At 42.2% G+C, this 18,072-nt stretch overlaps 1 long non-coding RNA gene across 2 annotated transcripts in view; it reads right to left on the bottom strand.

Moving 5' to 3' along the window:
• LOC309392257 overlaps positions 1 to 18,072 on the bottom strand; it is a 320,340-nt gene that overhangs the window by 102,530 nt on the left and 199,738 nt on the right. For both annotated transcript variants that reach the window (XR_014175407.1, XR_014175408.1), the window contains exon 6: positions 8,726 to 8,946. This is a non-coding gene — a long non-coding RNA (uncharacterized lncRNA). The remainder of the gene's footprint in view (positions 1 to 8,725; positions 8,947 to 18,072) is intronic.

Raw genomic sequence — 18,072 nt, 5'->3', positions numbered from 1 at the left:
CAGAAATACATATAATTATATTTATTACCCTGCTCTTTATCTCCAATCCAATAAACATGGACACCAATTTTAGTTACGGTATCATCAGCAATATTGAATTTTACCTTTTTTCTGCCATAAATCTTATTAAGATGTTGGAATTGTAGGTCACTGTCTCCTATCATTAAACAGAAGTTGGCAAACATTATTATTCATACTCTAAATAAAAAGAATTACTGTTTCATAGAACCAGCGTCAGGATTGGAAGGAATTTTGGAATCATACTCTTGAAATCCAGCCCCATAGTAATCCTAAAAGATGGGCATCAACATCCCTTTAAATACTTCCATAGTCTACTGGTCCTGAAACAGTGTATTCTATTGCTGAACAACAAGTAACGTTAGATATTTTTTCCTGATCACCAGCTAAAATTTCCTTCTTTGCAATCTAAAGGCAAAATCTTTGTCTTGTTTTATTAATCCAGAGAGGTGGAGGAAGCGAAAACTTAGGGGGGTTTTAATGAAATGTTATTTACATATTTTAGCGGGTCCCAGGGTGGGGGGTGGGGTTAGTCAGGCCGAGGGAGGGGCTAGTGCCAGGCTGACAGGTGAGGTTGGTAGGGGAGTGAGCGGAGCTACTGAGGGGAGGGGGAATAACGATATTCCAGTAGAGGGTCTTTTCATCCCAACGGTCGTGGGGAGGGGTAGGTGCGAGGGTAGACAAAGATTTTGTAACCGGTTGGGAGACCGCGGTCGTTGGACACGACCGGTCATCTGTCCCAACCCCCGCACCCTAGGTGGCCAGGACCTACAGAGCCAGGGCCTGAGGCTGATGTTGTGCAATGCAAGGTCCGTTGTCAATAAGGCCCCCCTCATTAATGATTTGATCTCGGAGGGGGAGCCGGACCTTGCAGGGATAACGGAGACCTGGTTGGGCCGCGAGGGGGGTCTCCCCCTCGTGGAAATGTGCCCACCGGGATACCGTGCATTTCATCAGCCGCGGGCCCTGGGTAGGGGTGGCGGGGTAGCGGTTATCATAAGGGAAGGTCTGGAGCCGAGAGAGTTCACTGTGCCACAGATATCCAGGTGTGAGTCCCTATGCGTGAAGTGGGGCCCAGGGAAACAGTTGGGCTTGCTGATTATATACTTGGCTCCTCGCTATGCATCAACGGCCCTGCCAGAGCTCCTCGAGGTGATCGCCGAGATGGCGGTTGAGACCCCCAAGCTATTGATTATGGGGGATTTCAACCTGCCGTCGACAGGGGGATCATCCGAGGTGGCTCGGGAGTTCATGGCTTCCATGACAGCCATGGACCTGACCCAAGTAATTCAGGGCCCCACACACGAGGGAGGTCACACGCTGGACCTTATTTTTGTCTCTGACCAGTGAAGGAGCGATCTGGGAGTAGGGGAATTAGTTATTACACCCCTGTCATGGTCAGATCACTCCCTTCTCTGGCTCGACTTCCCGGGCGCTACTCCCCATCGCGGGGAGGCGGAACCGGAATGTCCTAGATGGTTCCGCCCCAGGTGCCTGATGGAACCTGATAGGTTCCAGACGGAGCTTGGGCCACTTCCTGTAGTCCTGACCCGCTCCCGGATGGAGGACCTGGTGGCCGCATGGAACAATGCGGCTGCCGGGGCCTTGTACCGGGTTGCGCCTTTGCGGCCTCTCCTGCGGCAGCGAGCCACCCAGGCCCCTTGGTTTACCGAGGAGCTGAGGGTGATGAAGCGCCACAAGAGACGCCTAGAGAGCAGATGGAGATCTTCACGCTCCGAATCTGACCGAATACAGGTGAGAGCCTATTTACGGACCTACCTTGTGGCATTAAGAGTGGCCAAGCGTCAATATTGTGCCGCTCGTATTGCACCCGCAGATAACCGCCCTGCCGCCCTGTTTCGGGTGACCCGCTCCCTCCTTTTACAGAGGCCGCGGGAAGCCCCCTTGCAGGGTAGAGCAGAGGAATTTGGGGAATATCTGCAGGACAAAATCGCTCAGATCCGTAGCGAGTGAGTCCCCTTCAGTGGTCTAGAAGGGACACTGGAGGCGAGTCTTGAAGGGCCATTCTGGGAAGAGTTTGACTCTGTTACTGCCGATGATATGGACAGGTTGCGTGGGGTATTGCGAGCCACTACATGTTTATTGGACCCGTGTCCCTCCTGGCTTATACTGGCATCCTGGGAGGTCACACGAGGCTGGCTCCAGGAGTTAGTCAACGCCTCCTTGAGAGAGGGGTTCTTGCCGGCCGTCTTAAAAGAGGCGGTGGTGAGGCCCCTACTCAAGAAGCCTTCCCTGGACCCAGCTATGTTAGCTAACTATCGTCCTGTCTCCAACCTTTGCTTTTTGGCGAAGGTTGTAGAGAGTGTGGTGGCACAACAGTTCCCACGCCACTTGGAGGAAATTGATTATCTAGACCCGCGCCAGTCCGGTTTCCGGCCCGGCCACAGCACGGAGACGGCTTTGGTCGCGTTGGTGGATGATCTCTGGAGGGCCAGAGATGGGGGTTGCTCCTCCATCTTGGTCCTATTAGACCTCTCGGCTGCTTTTGATACCATTGACCATGGTATCCTATTACGCCGTCTAGAGAGGTTGGGGGTGAGGGGCACCGTTCTGCGGTGGTTCTCCTCCTACCACTCCGGCCGAGCGCAATGTGTGCTGACAGGGGGGCAGAGGTCGACCCTGAGGCCGCTCACTTGTGGGGTGCCGCAGGGGTCGGTCCTCTCGCCTCTCCTGTTCAACACATATATGAAGCCGCTGGGTGAGATCATTCATGGTTTTGGGGTTAAATTTAATAAATTTAATAAATAAATAGTTTTATGGAACAATTCTTAGTAACTCTGTCCCATTTTTCACATGGCAGTTATCCTATTTCTCTAAAACCATATCAAACTCCTGGCAGTTGGCAGAGTCAGGCTGCAATACTGCATTCTAACCACTACCAAGGCTTTCGTGAGCTAATTTCTCCTGAATTTTGACACAGTTCTCACAGATATTATCTATCCCCATTGTCTTCATATTACTTATGCATTTGATAATCATATTTTCCAACCCTTTATCTAAGCAATTTAAACATTTATTGAACAAGAGAGGCCCTGAAATGCAATTCTTTGGGTGCCACTTAACACTTGCCACACACTTGACACCGAGCGATTAGCATTCATTCCTTGGATAGAAATGGCAATGTGGTTCAATTCACATTCTGTTATCTTCTCTTCTAGAATCTCATGGGAGACTTTGCTGAATGTAAATGCATTTTCATAGCCAACTAAACTGAGCACTCTATCAAGAAAGGAGATCAGGTTGATTTGGCAGGATATACATTTGATAAATCTATGCTGGTTTCTGCAAACAATGCATTTTCCTTAAATGCTCACATAGCAAATGTTTAATAACCTGTTCCAGTGGTTTGACTTGTATCAACATTAAGCTGAATGATTTGTAGCTACCCAGGTTCATATTTTCTCCTTTTTGAAGAAAGAAACAACATTTATTCTTTTCAACCCTGTGGTACTTATGTGTATCACTGGTATTTTTCAACCCTGTGGTACTATGTAAGAGCCTTGGTAGTACAGTTAAGAGTGCTGTACTGCAGGCCACTTCTATTAACTATCGGCTGCCTGTAATTTGGCAGTTCAAATCCCACCAAGCTCAAGATTGACTCAGCCTTCCATCCTTCCGAGGTGGGTAAAAAAAGGACCCAGATTGTTTGGGACAATATGGTGACTACAGTGATGTGCAGTGAGGTTTCTGGCTGGTGAGGCACTGACGTCATCACAATCTTTTTATTAAAATGCCTTTGTAATACAGGGGATTTTAATAAAAGGATCCATGCCATTTTGTCCCGTCCTTGCGTGTTTCAAAGGGGGGTGGGCAAGAGCGTATCGCCGAGGACCATATGCGGTGACCACCAGTGGCCAACAACAACAAAAAAGGAGATTTTGGGGGGAGCAAGGAGCCGAGGAGTTCCTTGTTGTGTTTTTCACAAGGGAGGACAGTCCCCCGAGGGGGAGGAGAGAGAGAGAGAGAGAGAGAGAGAGAGAGAGATATGATGATGATGATGATGATGATGATGATGATGACGACGACAATTAAGTATCAAAAACCTTTTGAGTTTGACAATATAATACGTTATCCAAAATTATAAATAATCTTATTTTCAGATGCATTTTTTTGCCATCTGTTATTTTCCTTTTAAAAAATCAGACTTGCTTCCAATTTGTGCCTTCTGGCAAAGTGCAGTTTTCTTGGCAAGAGATCTAGCTTGCCATTGCTTTCGTCATAGGTCTGAGAAAGTTAGTTTCTTTCTTTCTTTCTTTCTTTCTTTCTTTCTTTCTTTCTTTCTTTCTTTTCTCTTCCTTTCTTTCCCCCTGATTTGTTTCCCTCTCTTTTCTCTCTCATTCTCTCCCTTCAGCTCTCTTTCATTTCTCTCTATCTATCTCTCTTTCTCCCCTTTTCTCTTTCATCTCTTTCTTGCGCGTGCAAGCAAAATACCCCAGGATCATGGTGGTGGGGATAACTCCTTCTGCTGCGCTGCGGAGAAGAGCCACGCTGTACAGGAGACTCCTTAGCGCTAGACTCAGGTCAGCGCGAGCCGCGGTCCCATTCCCCTCCTTCCTGAGCCAACGTGAGCCAACAATGGGCCAGCTAGGTCTATGTGCACCCGGGACCAGGGAGCCTTCGGCTGTTCCCAGTCCTGGACTGGGCCCGAGCAACCATAGGCCAAAAGGCAGGGAGGGCAACCAGATACCCAGAGTGAAATATCTTGGTCCGTTTCAGGCCACCAGGCATAGCTGTGACCCAGGGACTTCATCCAGACTATGCCAGGGTGGCTTCGTGCAATGTGTTTAGAACAGAGTCTCGAAGGGTGGCCGGGATGATCACCCTGCTGTCCCAAAGTAGGCACCCCTGTTGCACTGAAAGTTCGTGTTGTTGTCACCGTGAAAGACCGAAATTGGTGAATGTCGACATTCACCGGTGAATGTTGGTGAATGTCGACATTCACCGGTGAATGTCGACACATACCAATTTCGGTCTTTCACGAACGAGTCAGCGTAATGCTTTACTTTTGCTTCTCAATTCGCGGTCCTGGAAACTACTCATTCTAACCGCGCAGGGTCGCAGGTTTTTTTTTAAAAAGTCCGCGAATAGAAGACTCTTAAAAGGAAGCGAGGAGCCGAGGTATTAGGGTAAGGGTATTAGGGTAAGGGTGTCGAGAGGATAAGGGTATTTAGCAAATATTTCGCACATACACCAAGCGACTATGTGAATGTCGACATTCACCAGATTTCGGACTTTCACAGTAACATTGTTATAGCACAAACAGTCGCAGCTCGGTGCTCACGGGGCCCATAGGCTATCCCCTTGTTGTCCAGTCCAAAACCTTAGCAAGTAATTTATCTTGGGCTGTGTATTTAGCCACATCAGCCATGGTGATTGGCAGTTTCATATCGTCTATCAATAAAACATTAGAGGCTGGTGCTGGATCCACAACTGCAAGGGGCAACGATTTAAAGCGTCTGCATGCCACATATGTTTACCCGGCCTGTGATGTAAAGTATAATTATATGCTGCCAGGAAAACAGTCCAGCAGGTGAATCTGGGAGACAGAATCTGAGGGGTTTGTCTGTCCCTGGCAATTATGCCCAGTAAGGGCTTGTGGTCAGTCACTAAGAGGAAATGGCATCCATACAAATACGTGTGAAAATGTTTTACTCCTGCCACTATAGCCAACGCCTCATGATCGATCTGGCTATAATTTCGTTCTGGAGAGAAAAGCGTGCGAGAAAAAAATGCAATTGGAGCTTCCAGCCCTGATGGCAGTTGGTGGCTTAGGACCGCTCCAACACCATAGGGTGAGGCATCGCACGCCAATACTAAGGAAAGTGATTTGTCGTACTGCAAGAGCATGTTGTTAGACATGATAAGATTTTCTACAGCTTGAAATGCCGCAGCTTCAGCTTTACCCCATGCCCACTTCACTGATCTATCTAATAAACAGTGTAGGGGTTCCACTAGCGATGTCTTGTGCGGCAAAAATATGTTATAAAAATTCAAGAGCCCCAGAAAAGCTTGCAGCTCAGTCTTGTTGGACAGTGGAGAAGCTTGTTGCATAGCTTGAACTTTGTCAGCGGTAGGATGGAGCCCCTTGGCATCTACCAAGAACCCTAGGAACTCAACCTGAGGCACTGCGATCTAGCATTTAGTTGTTTTCAATTTTAAGCTGAAACTTCCAAACCGGCAAAGTACCATGCGGAGGTGGGTCAGCAGGTCGGCTAGGGATTGTGCTGATACCAGGACGTTGTTAAAATAAAGGATGACGCCTGGTATGCCCTGTAATAATCTCTCCATGAGGTTTTGAAATAACCCCGGAGCCATGCTGACTCCAAACCTGAGCCGGTGGCACTTAAACGCCCCTCTATGCTTGACAATGGTTTGGGCTTCAGCAGTTGCCTCATCCACAGGCAACTGCTGATATGCTTGAGCCAAGTCAAACTTAGCAAAAATAGTCCCCTGTCCCAAAGAATGCAGCAAATGCTGCACCACGGGGGCAGGGTATGCGCTCTGCTGCAACACTATGTTCAGCGTGCATTTAAAGTCAGCACATATGCGCACAGACCCGTCACTTTTAATTAGGGTCACAATAGGTGTCCCCCAACGGGCGTGGTCAATTGGCTCTAACACCCCCTGTGCCAGCAATTTATCTATTTCTGTGTTGACCTTTGGCTTTAACGTAAAAGGAACTCTGCGCAGCTTGAAGCATTGTGGAGAAACCTGGGGGTCCAAATTAAATGAAATGGGGGTGCCCATATATTTTCCCAGGCCTTCTCCAAAAACTTCGGTGAATTCCTTAGTTAAGATTTCGAGGTCGGGATTGAATTGTACCTGGTCAATCCCAGTCACCCTTAACCCCAGGGTCTCGAACCATTCCAAACCCAGCAGGCTTTGGCGTTGCCCTTGAACAATAATTAAAGGCAACTGTCTGTGGAATTGTTTAAATTGCACCTTGCAGAGGTCCAGCACAGGAATGGATTTTCCCTGGAAATCCCTTAGTTTTAATAAACATGGCCTCACCCTTTCCTGAATCAAATTAGGCATTAGTCTCTTAGCAGTCGTCCAGGACACTATAGACACAGCTGATCCTGTGTCTACTTCCATAGGGCATGGTTTTCCCTCTAATTTGACAGTTATGAATATCTTTTCCCTGGCGCTATAAGTAATTTGGTCAATTTCAGTCTCTTGTCCATCCTCATTGACAGACAAACAAGATTCCCTGTTTTTGAGAGCAGGCCCTCTAGTAAATTTAGGTGGCTTCCTGGAATATTGGCTGGCACTTGTGGAGGAACCCTCTAGGACACTATTACAGGGAGCAGCTGCCCTGCAGACCTTGGCCAAATGAACGTGTTTCCCATAGCACAGGCAGACTGTGTTTTTAAAATGACAATCAACTCCAGCGTGTTTTCCTCCGCACCCTGGGCAGTTATTTATGGCAATAAGGGGCTTACCCTGACGACTTTTGGCTTGTTCTGCCCTCAACCGGTGGACCTCATCATAGCCATTGAACGATCCTTCTGGACTGGCATCTTCATAATGCGCGTCAAGTGGTTTTCCCGCAAAATGGGGATTTGACGCTCTTTGAATCTCTTCTGTTGCTCGCGTTGACAGTTCCATTGCTCTGGCTTCGTCTAGCGCGGCCTGTAGATCTAGTTCAGGTTTAGCCAGAAGGCGGCGCTGTATGCAGAGGTCTCTTACACCACCGACGATCTGATCCAGAAAGATGTCATCTAAGTGTCAGCAATTGCAATGAAGGGCAGCAGCGCGCAAAGCAGCCACATACTCATTGATCGTTTCCCCCTCACGTTGATTTTGTTATGAAAAGCATGTTGGCGGGCAGTTCGGGATAGTGTTGGGGCCTAATAGTTTCTGAGTTTTGCCATAAACTCAGTTTTGCCATACATCCCATGTGACAGTGTGCACAGACTGGGGCGATACCAACGTGCCTGCAATGTTAAAATTCTCCGTGCCACATAGATTCAAAAAACACGATTTTTTCCTGCTCTCTGATAAATCGGTGTAATCGTTAGTTTCTAAAAAGCATTCGAACCGGGATATATATGAATTCCATGTCTCTGTGGCTCCATTAAAAACTGCTAATGTATTCATGGACACCATTCTGAGGTAACTTGGTGGCTCCGGTAGCAACGTTCAGGCCAAAGCCTAAATAACTGCATTCAACCTCTTGTCGAGTGATTCCTCTGAGAGAATTTCAGCTCTGCGTGACTCAGCACTGTCTAAGTGACCCTTGTCCGCTCTGCCTGGGTGTCACCTCAGAATCCCACCTTCGTTGCCAATGTTCTAGCTAGTGAGAACGACGTGTGGACAAATAGAGGCGAGCTAGGACTTTCTCAAATGCTTAACAGGTTGCCAACGCGGCACTTCACAACACACGCACCTCAGCTAACCGGCAACAGCTGAGTCCCTTTTTACAGCTCTTTATATATGCCGGCTTCAAACGGTTAGCCAATAGGAAGCGAGAACAGCGCCCCCTAGGGATACGTACTGGAGGGAGAACTATAGAACACAGCAATAGAACAAGGTTTAAATTGTGCCATACATCTTAAATTTGCTATTAAATCCAGGCAGGCATTTGTTCAAAATATTTGTCTTCTCCAATATTAAATCCAAGGAACCTTTTTCTAACACATGCCAAGAAAGAGGATGAAATCTCTTAATACGCACATTCACTTACCTTTGAAATGTTTATGTGCCTTGAATCATTCTTTACAATCAGAGTTTGACTCAAACATTTGCAGGAAGACCAGGGTCCAAAACAAAACGGTGACTTCACAGCCATGTTCCTTAGGAAGGAAATACGATCTGTCTTGGTCAGGAAAGGGAAATTGTTTGGAAGTCTAGACAGACCCCCTTCTCTGCACAGGCTCTCCTCCTCCGGAGTGTTTTCATTGATTGCTACAGAGAGGGGAAAAGGAGGAGAAAGGAAATAAGACAACACTTTCCAATGCTACATGTCATCTGCACACAGTATCATTTGATGCTACTGCTATTCCGACATTGATTGAATAGTATGAACATGGGAAACGGGATGCAAGCCAGAAGAATTAAGGAATTATTTCAAGATAATGGAATATAATATATACAAATGCTTATGAAATCAATTCTCGAGAACCAAACTGGAGGCATCCAAAATTAAAAATAAAAAATCAAGGAAGCAAAACAGGAAATGGCCAGTCTGTAGCAGAGCTCACATAATAGAAATCTGTTTGTACTTACAATAAATAAAACAAAGTTACAGTTGGCTTTCTGGAATTGTGTGGGCCATGAAAAACAAAAAAGATAGTCAATCTGATACTAGTGGGTTCTGTTAATGCAGAGGAGATAATTGACAAGGTGAATCATACTTAAAATGTATTTAATTAATCACAGGAAACTAGGGCCCCACAGGATTGCTGTGTCTAACAGGCCTTGTCCACTACTTCACCTTCCTGCTCCTTTCCCATAAGAGTTTAAAAAAAAAACTTTTTAAAAAACCTCACACTTAAACAGATGGGAGGAAATTTGTTGCATCTAGCTGCATCTAGCTGAAAAGTCTAGGGTGGGTGGTGGTGGTTATAGAAAAACCAGGGTTAACTGCTGCCCCTCCCTACAATTGCCAACCCCCTAACCAAGGTTCATACTCTTTATGAGGAAAGCTCTAGATAAGCATTATCCTTAGCAGTATTCAGGTTTCAATGCAAATACTTTGAGATAGTTACTTCTATTTATTAAAAACAGGCTCACAGCATAATCATCTTTAGATGTTGAGGTGCATAACTTTATTTTGTAAATAATGTTAACCAACAGTACTAGAAACATCCAATCAGCATTATTGACGAATAATGCAGTCTATAACAAACCAGAGCAGTTTATCTTTATCCATTTCATCTATGTCAGGCGTGTCAAACTTTATTTCATTGAGGGCCGCATCAGGTTTGGTTTGAACTTGAGTGGGGGGCAGCTCTACATCGCTCATTGTGGCCCTCCTGAGCTCCGTTTTCACTAGCAGAAGGCTGCAGGAGACCGTTGTGGCTGGAAACGGAGCCCAGGAGGCATGCGTGTGGCCCTCCTAAACTCTATTTTCTCTGGCAGAGGCACTGCGAGCTGGTCCATCACTGTTTCCAGGGTGGGCCCGTGGGCCAGAACTAAGCACCCTGTGGGCCGGATGTGGCCCACGAGTCTTGAGTTTGACACCCCCTCATATATTCCTCTTTCCTCCCATTTTTTCTACAACAACCCTCTTGAGCAGCAGTGTGACATATCACCCATCAAATTTATATTTCCTTGAAAAAACATTTTAAAAAAAAACAACCCTAACAAGATACTTTAATATAAAAAATGAGAGCCAGTTTGGCCTAGTGTTTAAAGTAACAGGCTAGAAACCAGGAGATCGTGAGTGCTAGTCGGGCTTTAGGACTTGGAAAAACTGGAGGGGTAACTTTGGGACATTCACTCTCTCAAGCTCAGCCCACTTCACAAGGTTGTTGTTGTTGTGGGGAAAATAGGAGGAGGAGGAAGAATTAGGTATATTCACCATCATGAGTTACTTCTAAAAATAATAAAGATGAGAAATAAATAAAATACACCCATTAGTTCAGGGGTGTCCAAACTTGGGAACTTTAAGACTTGTGGACTTCAACTCCCAGAATTCCTCAGCCAGCCATGCTGGCTGGGGAATTCTGGGAGTTGAAGTCCACAAGTCTTAAAGTTCCCAAGCTTGGACACCCCTGCATTAGTTGTTATACTTTATAAAAATATGAATGACATTATTATATCAAAAATTTGGGGAGGTTTTTGTAAAGATTTTTAAGATCCAAACAGGCAGTCACCTTATTTATAATATGCCTGATGTAACAGTTATTGAGAAGAAGTAGTCTGTTCACTGATGTTGCTATTCTGTGTGCTGCTAGAATGGAGGAAACACGATTGGAAAAAATTACAAAATATTGGGACTTGCAGATCAAAGTTGAACATTTGGAAAAACAAATCTTTTGCTATACCACTTGTGTTTGAAGCTCTTGGAGCAATATCTAAAGGACTTCCTCATTATGTGGAAATATTGAATTTATCAGACCCGAACAGCCTAATTTTACAAAAACCCACCCTTCTTGAGCTGCCTATATTCTTAGACACTACCTTAATAATTCTCTAGTCCTTAGTTAGGGCTCGAATCATTAAGTTTTAACCAGTGTTAGACTTGAATTTAACTATAGTTTGCCCACACATAATAATGCATTGTTCCTTCTGAAGAGCAAGACACATACAAAGGAAAATCTTTTGCCTGACCTACTGGATTGTCAAAGGCTCTTCTCTATTCTACTTGGTGCTTCCATGTTTGTGTATTGAACTCAGGATGTAGGCTATAAGGATGCATTGGAAATTATTTTTATTTATTAAATTAGTTTGCCTCCCATCTCAGTACGAGGTATGCTAGGAAGGTCCTGAGGAATGCTTTCAATATACCTATCCATATTCTCTGGAAATTTTTCTTGAATTCTTTTGCCATACCTGTAACAGTAGCACCTCATGAGCAACTTCATGAAAATTAGACTAACATTATTGTCACTTTGAATGTACACTAATCGGCATGCATTAAAATGAAATTATGTTGCATACAGCTCTCAAACAGTCTCCATCTCTAATATAAACATGGCAAGATAAATAAATAAATAAATAAATAATAAAATAATAATAAAAAATAAAAAATGTACCCACATATACATTATATAACATGGAGAAACAACACAGTCTAGTTCGGATATGTATATATGTAAGACAACATGTTTAACATTTAAAACATTTAAAAATAAGCAGAAGTCTTAATTTGTTTAATGAAAAGCCTCATCATTCTCCTCAAAGAATCAGTGTATGGAATAGGAGTAAGTTGAGAATTAATATATTCAAATGTAAAAGAAAACAGATCTGGCAGTTTCTTCATGCCAGCTGAATATTCAGTTTTTAGATGTGAATCCAAACAATGACTTGGTCATGTTTGTGATTATGAACCAACTCTACTTTTTAAGAGTTCTGCCTCTTTATCAACTGTACAGTATGGTAAAAAGATATAATATCTCATGATAAAAATTACTGACTCGTTGAAATTGGCCAGTGTCAATGCATAAGGATTTCATTTAGATTTTTTTAAAATATAAGAACTTACAAAAATAGAATGGGATGAAAATAATTTACGTTGTTTATGAAATGAATGTGAGAGGCAACACAACTGAAATTTTATTCTATTTCGAAGTCAAAAATCAAAACCAATAATAAAAAACAGAAAAAGCTAAATCCAGGTATCAGATGCAAACATTTTCCTACAGAAACAAAAACTAGAAATGCAAGGAAAATGCCAACTATGTCACTGTGTATTTTACACATATCAGACAGATGATTATAATTTTGATTCTCTTTGGCATTTAAAGGGTTTTTTTAATATTATTTTTGCTTTATACAAAGCAATTTCCTAGGGCTGTAATTGTGAAAGAAGAAAGATTTCTCAACTTTCATTGCTCCCTTTGGATTATCTTCACTGGGAAAAAGATATACAGGAACATATATTTTCTGTAGTGAAGCTAAAAATTGTTCAACAGGGAAATAGTATGAGAGGAAAGGACAAAAAATGCCATATCCCTTCTCCCCTTATATCTAGACAGATAATATAAAGTCATGATCAGCTTGATACAAAAAAGGAAAAGGGCAGAAGATATGCTTTTGGAAAACAACAAGAGACGACTTGAACAGGAGACCACTAGGAATATCCAAAGTGAAAAATCAAGACATCTTAGAAGTAGGCAATGACTAACCACTTCCACATGGAAAACTCTGGGGAGATATCTATGAAGTCACAAGGTATCAAACTCATTCAAAAGATTTACCAAAATTCACAAACAAATGTCTAAGGCAGGGGTGTCAAACTCGCGGCCCGCAGACTGGATGAGTCATGCGCTGGCCACACACACACCCATTTTAGCGAAGGGAGGGAATTGTGATACATCACATGATGACAACGTGACAATGCAAGTTTGAAACCCCTGGTCTAAGGTCATAGAACTTTTTTTGACCAGCTTAAATGCAGAGTAAATAATTGAATCTATGTTTATGCCACTTTCTGCCTAAATTCAAAGTATAGACTCAAGGCTACATTTCAAGAAGGAAACTCATATTGTTGCTGATTACAAATCTTAAGCTCCATGTCTAGGTTTTAAGAGGTTGCACTGCCTGATGAGCACCTCTGACAACTAGGTAGCTGTTCTTTCCGTAGCATGCTACAAGAAATATTTGTTAGAGGATGTATTACACAAGGACATTCTCCAAATATTAAAAATGTATTAGCTACATATAGCTAATTATTCCAAAAACATTTAAACACTTACAATTTAAAATCACATTAATCGTTGTTTACTCATGATCAAAAACTAAACAAGGTAATAAATATCCCTAGAACTGTTGAAATGCTAAAACAGAGTGAAACATGGAAGAATTACAGATACAGCCTCAGTAAAGAGCACTCAGTCATATAAGCGTCCTTATTTTCACTCATATCTTCTTCTAATACTGCAGACATTTAAGATCATCACATTCTGGAACATTTTTTTAAAGTTCTGATTCTATTACAGAATATATATAACTTGTGTAAGCATAACTAGGCTTGCTTGAGGTCAAGTAAATGACTCAGTCAAAGAGCAGAACATTCCTGAAAACACTGAAAATTGTTCTGAAGATAAGAATTCCAAAACATATTTTAAAAGAGAAGTTTGTAAGTGGAAATGTCTAAGTATTTCATTCTGCTTTGAACATTACCCTAAAAATAACTCATATAGCAATGAATGCTGGATTTTAAGGGGCTCCTTTTGATAAAAAGCATTTTATGGAATCAATATAGCAGTTAGGCAATTATTGCATTCTACTGGTATGAATTTAATACTGGTTTGCACTTCCATTATTTCATGGAAGGAAAGAAGAATCTTAATCTTCCCTTGCTTCTTTCCCAAAAACTACCGTGTAAATTCAACTATGGAGTTGTGCTATTTCCCCCCCCCCCAACACAATTGGGCTTCACAATCAAGCCAAAATAATGAGTATTTTGAAAACTGAGATACAGTCCTGCTTATTAATCCAAGCAGTGTCGAGTTAAATTCCTGTTTTATTTTTGTTTTATTTCACAAGCACAGCACATTTGCTTTAAATATATATGATTGTCCTGCTGCATTGTCTTAGTTGTTTAGTATATGTTAGTGTTTGTTGGTGGCTGATAAGTTGTATTGGCATATTATTGTATGGATTTACTATGGTGTTTTTAAATTTATATCATGCCTTGGTAGAAGGCATACAATAGCTATTATTATGTCTGCTACAACCCCACTGATTTACATAGAATTGCTACTTAAGCTTCTTGCAGAAGTAAAAGTGAAATACATTACAAAAATAATAGATACAGGTACTCCTCGACTTACAACAGTTCATTCAGTCACAGTTGAAAGTTACAATGGCACTGAAAAAAGTGAGTTATGACCATTTTTCATACTTATGACCATTGCAGCATCCCCATGGTTATGTGATTTACATACAGATGCTTGACAACTGGACTTACATTTATGATAATTGCAATGTCCTGGAGTCATGTGATCCCTTTTTGTGAACTTCTGACAAGCAAAGTCAATGGGCAAGCCAAATTTACTTAACAGCCATGTTACTAATTTAAGAACTGCAGTGATTCACTTAACAAATGTGGAGACAAAAGTCGTAAAATGGAGCATACTCACAACAAATTTCTCACTTAACAACATACATTTTCAGCTCAATTGTGGTCGTAAATTGAGGACTACCTGTAGTTGTTGTCCTTTCCCAAGTCATTCTGATTGAAGTAGCTATCCCACTGTATGAATAATAGTCAAAATGCATATCCTAATCTCACGAAGAGAATGGATTTAAACTGGATTTTTCCATTACCAAGGGCCAAAGCAGACAAGATGGTAATCCAGTGGGACTGGATTCCGCTTTGGTTTTGATGTTGTGTCATACATTTTGGATTGACTAAATACTTCAATTTTTCAGAAAATAATGCCCTGACATGGTGGCAATTTGCAACTTAAAATATTTATTTGCACTTTATTTTAGCATATATTTAGGAATAGTATCAAAAGGAAGTACAGGAAGAATAAACATATCCAAAAGAATAGATCCACAAACTGTACTCCTTTCAGTAATAGAATCTCACAGGAAGATAATAACTTCAAAAATAAAGGTATGAAGCTGCCTGCAATCAAGGGGCAGTGGATTTAGCCAAACCATCAAATGATGTGAACTATAACATAGTAAAACCACAATTTAACAGGCCATTTGAAGGATGGAATATCCAGTAAAACTGAGTTTATGTCATGAGAATCAAAGTACATTATTTGAATTGTTAGTAAATTGATGTCAGTGGTATCGTTTGCAACAAAACTTTGATGTAATAGGCAATTCCTCCACAGAACAGTTTGAAACATTTGCATCGATGGAGAGAGACAGTAAATATATACGAGGATCTACATGTTGATTGACACTGAAGCAATATTTTAAAACCATGTAGGATGAAGAAGCCATAGACATTTCAATTTAAGAGCAATCAGGAATCTGCAGGCCTCCAGACACAGCTAAAATGTAACTCCAATACAGTGACCTGCGGTGAGGTTTATGGCTGGTGAGGCTGGTGATGTCATCAGGAAGGCGGGGAATGGGACCACGTGTGCTGGAGGCTCAGGCTGCCTCAGCCTCCAGCACACGTGATCCCATTCCCCGCCTTCCTGAGCGTGCTCCGCCGGCTCGCGCTCCGCAGTCCTTGAAAGCGACTGGGGAATGCCGAGAACCTTCCTGCCTCTGCTGGACTTTGCACGCTCCTCGCGACTGCATATTGCAGTTGTGAGGAGCGTGCGAAATCCAGCAGAGGCAGGAAGGTTCTCGTCGTTCCCCAGTCGCTTTCGTGCCTTCGTCATCCGGGAGCGCCGACAACATTTCTGCCTCCGCAGCTCCTGGGCGCGGCCGGACGGATGTAGCCACAGCGACGCCGAGGCGGTCCAGGCGGACAAAAGAGAGAGCAAGGCAGCCTGATCCTCAGTCGCTCGCCCGCTGGACTGCCTCGGCGCCATTCTGACTACCTCTGTCCGACTGCCTCGGCGCCATTCTGACTACCCCTGTCCGGGGAACCCAGTCGCTTTCGTGCCTTCGTCATCCGGGAGCGCCGACAACATTTCTGCCTCCGCAGCTCCCGGGCGCGGCTGGACGGATGTATATAATATTATAATATTTATATATATATATATATATATATATATATATATATATATATATATATATATATATATATATATATATATATATATATATATATATATATATATATATATATATATATATATATATATATATATATATTATATAGTATATAATATATACTATTATTTCATGAAGAGATGTGAGGCTCTGCCTCCCCTGCCTCCCCTGCCCGCACGTCCCTGCTCCAATACTCCCCTCCCCCTTTCATTGGGAGCTTACATTTAGCTACATATGGAGGATTAAATTTCTCAACTTTGATTTAAAAATATTTTTTTTAAAAAAATCTGATAAATGATCTTTCCACACTTAGCACTACCAGCTTTCTCAATTCCAAACATCACAGTTGTGCTTTGTAGCATGTTCAGTAACTGAACAAATCCAAAGTCTTTTCAAGATGAATTGTGATGAGGTAGTTTAAGAAAGATTTTTTTTCAAAAAAAAAAAAAGGAAAATAAATTCCAAAGCCTCACCACATCAAAACCCAGTAAGTGATTGTATGTACACTTGGCAACAGGCTTACATCACTGTTTGTATGGTTTATGCACTCAAGGGAAAAGGCCTACGCAGAGTGATAGCTTGTTGACCTCATGTTAATTATCTCATACTGCTGAATGAGATCACAGGAATGCGGTCAGCACCTGTGTAACTGTATTCATTTACATGATCCTGCAGAGCTGCCAGCTCACCCTAACAACCTCACTATGGTGTATGCAGGAGATGGAACAGAACCTGAAAGTCATAAACAAAGCTGAAGGGTCCCCACCCCTTAAAAATGGGTTGAACCTCTCCATTCTAATTATCATCATGACAAGCCTTTCCCTGAGGGTTTCTGATGTCAATGGAGTGGTTCATAGGAGCTTAGCTGAAGCATCGAGTTTCAAGATCACATTTTGGATTATCTGTCAAAATTGAACAACAATTAGGTCATTGTGACTTCATGTTAACGATGATAATTCTTTTCAGACAGTGGATCGTGCAGACTGATTTCAGAGTAAGGGGGAAAAAATATTCGGGATAATTATTCCTAAATATCTGCCTTGGGCCCTGTAATGGTGGACTTAACACTTTGATCCGTATCAGGAACCTTAATTTTATTAAATAGTCGGAGAGCATTGCAGTCCAATTTGTTTTCTGCTATTTGACTTAAAAAAACTTCTTTTGGAACCAAAATTGTAATATTAGCATTGAAGATTTAAAAGCAAGGTATTTCTAATGCTTCAAATAGTGATGTTTCTTTTTTTGAGTATATATTTATTATTTTTACATTTAAAACAATGCAGTACCGCGAAGTAGAAGTGATCATACATTCACATTATATACAACTAGTCTCAACCATTAACTATTAGCCAACTTAATACATTGTCTATCCTTCTGTCCAATCACAATATATAGTTTGTTCCAGTCTTGTTACCTTGTCCTATGCCAATCATAAAATCTGTTCCAGACTTCAAAATATTCTGATTCCCCTTTATTTTTAAGTTGAAGAGTGAGCCTATCTGCTTCCGCACAGGCCAACACTTTTCTGATTATATCTAGCTCTGGCGTATTTTCTTTTTTCCAAAATTATGCATGTTATGCGCGCCACAGTTAGTACATGTATTATTAGATAAAGTATAACTTTCTTAAACCCTTCTGGTATTATACCTAGGAGAAAAATTTCTGGTTTAAACAGAATTTGGTCTCCCACCATTTGTTCTAACCATGATTGAATCATTTTCCAATTATTTT

Source organism: Natrix helvetica (assembly GCF_964273705.1).
Source record: "Natrix helvetica genome assembly, chromosome: 4".
NCBI classification, from domain to species: Eukaryota; Metazoa; Chordata; class Lepidosauria; order Squamata; family Natricidae; genus Natrix; species Natrix helvetica.
Note: the sequence above shows the minus strand (reverse complement) of the source record. Positions and strands in the feature narration are given on the sequence as shown.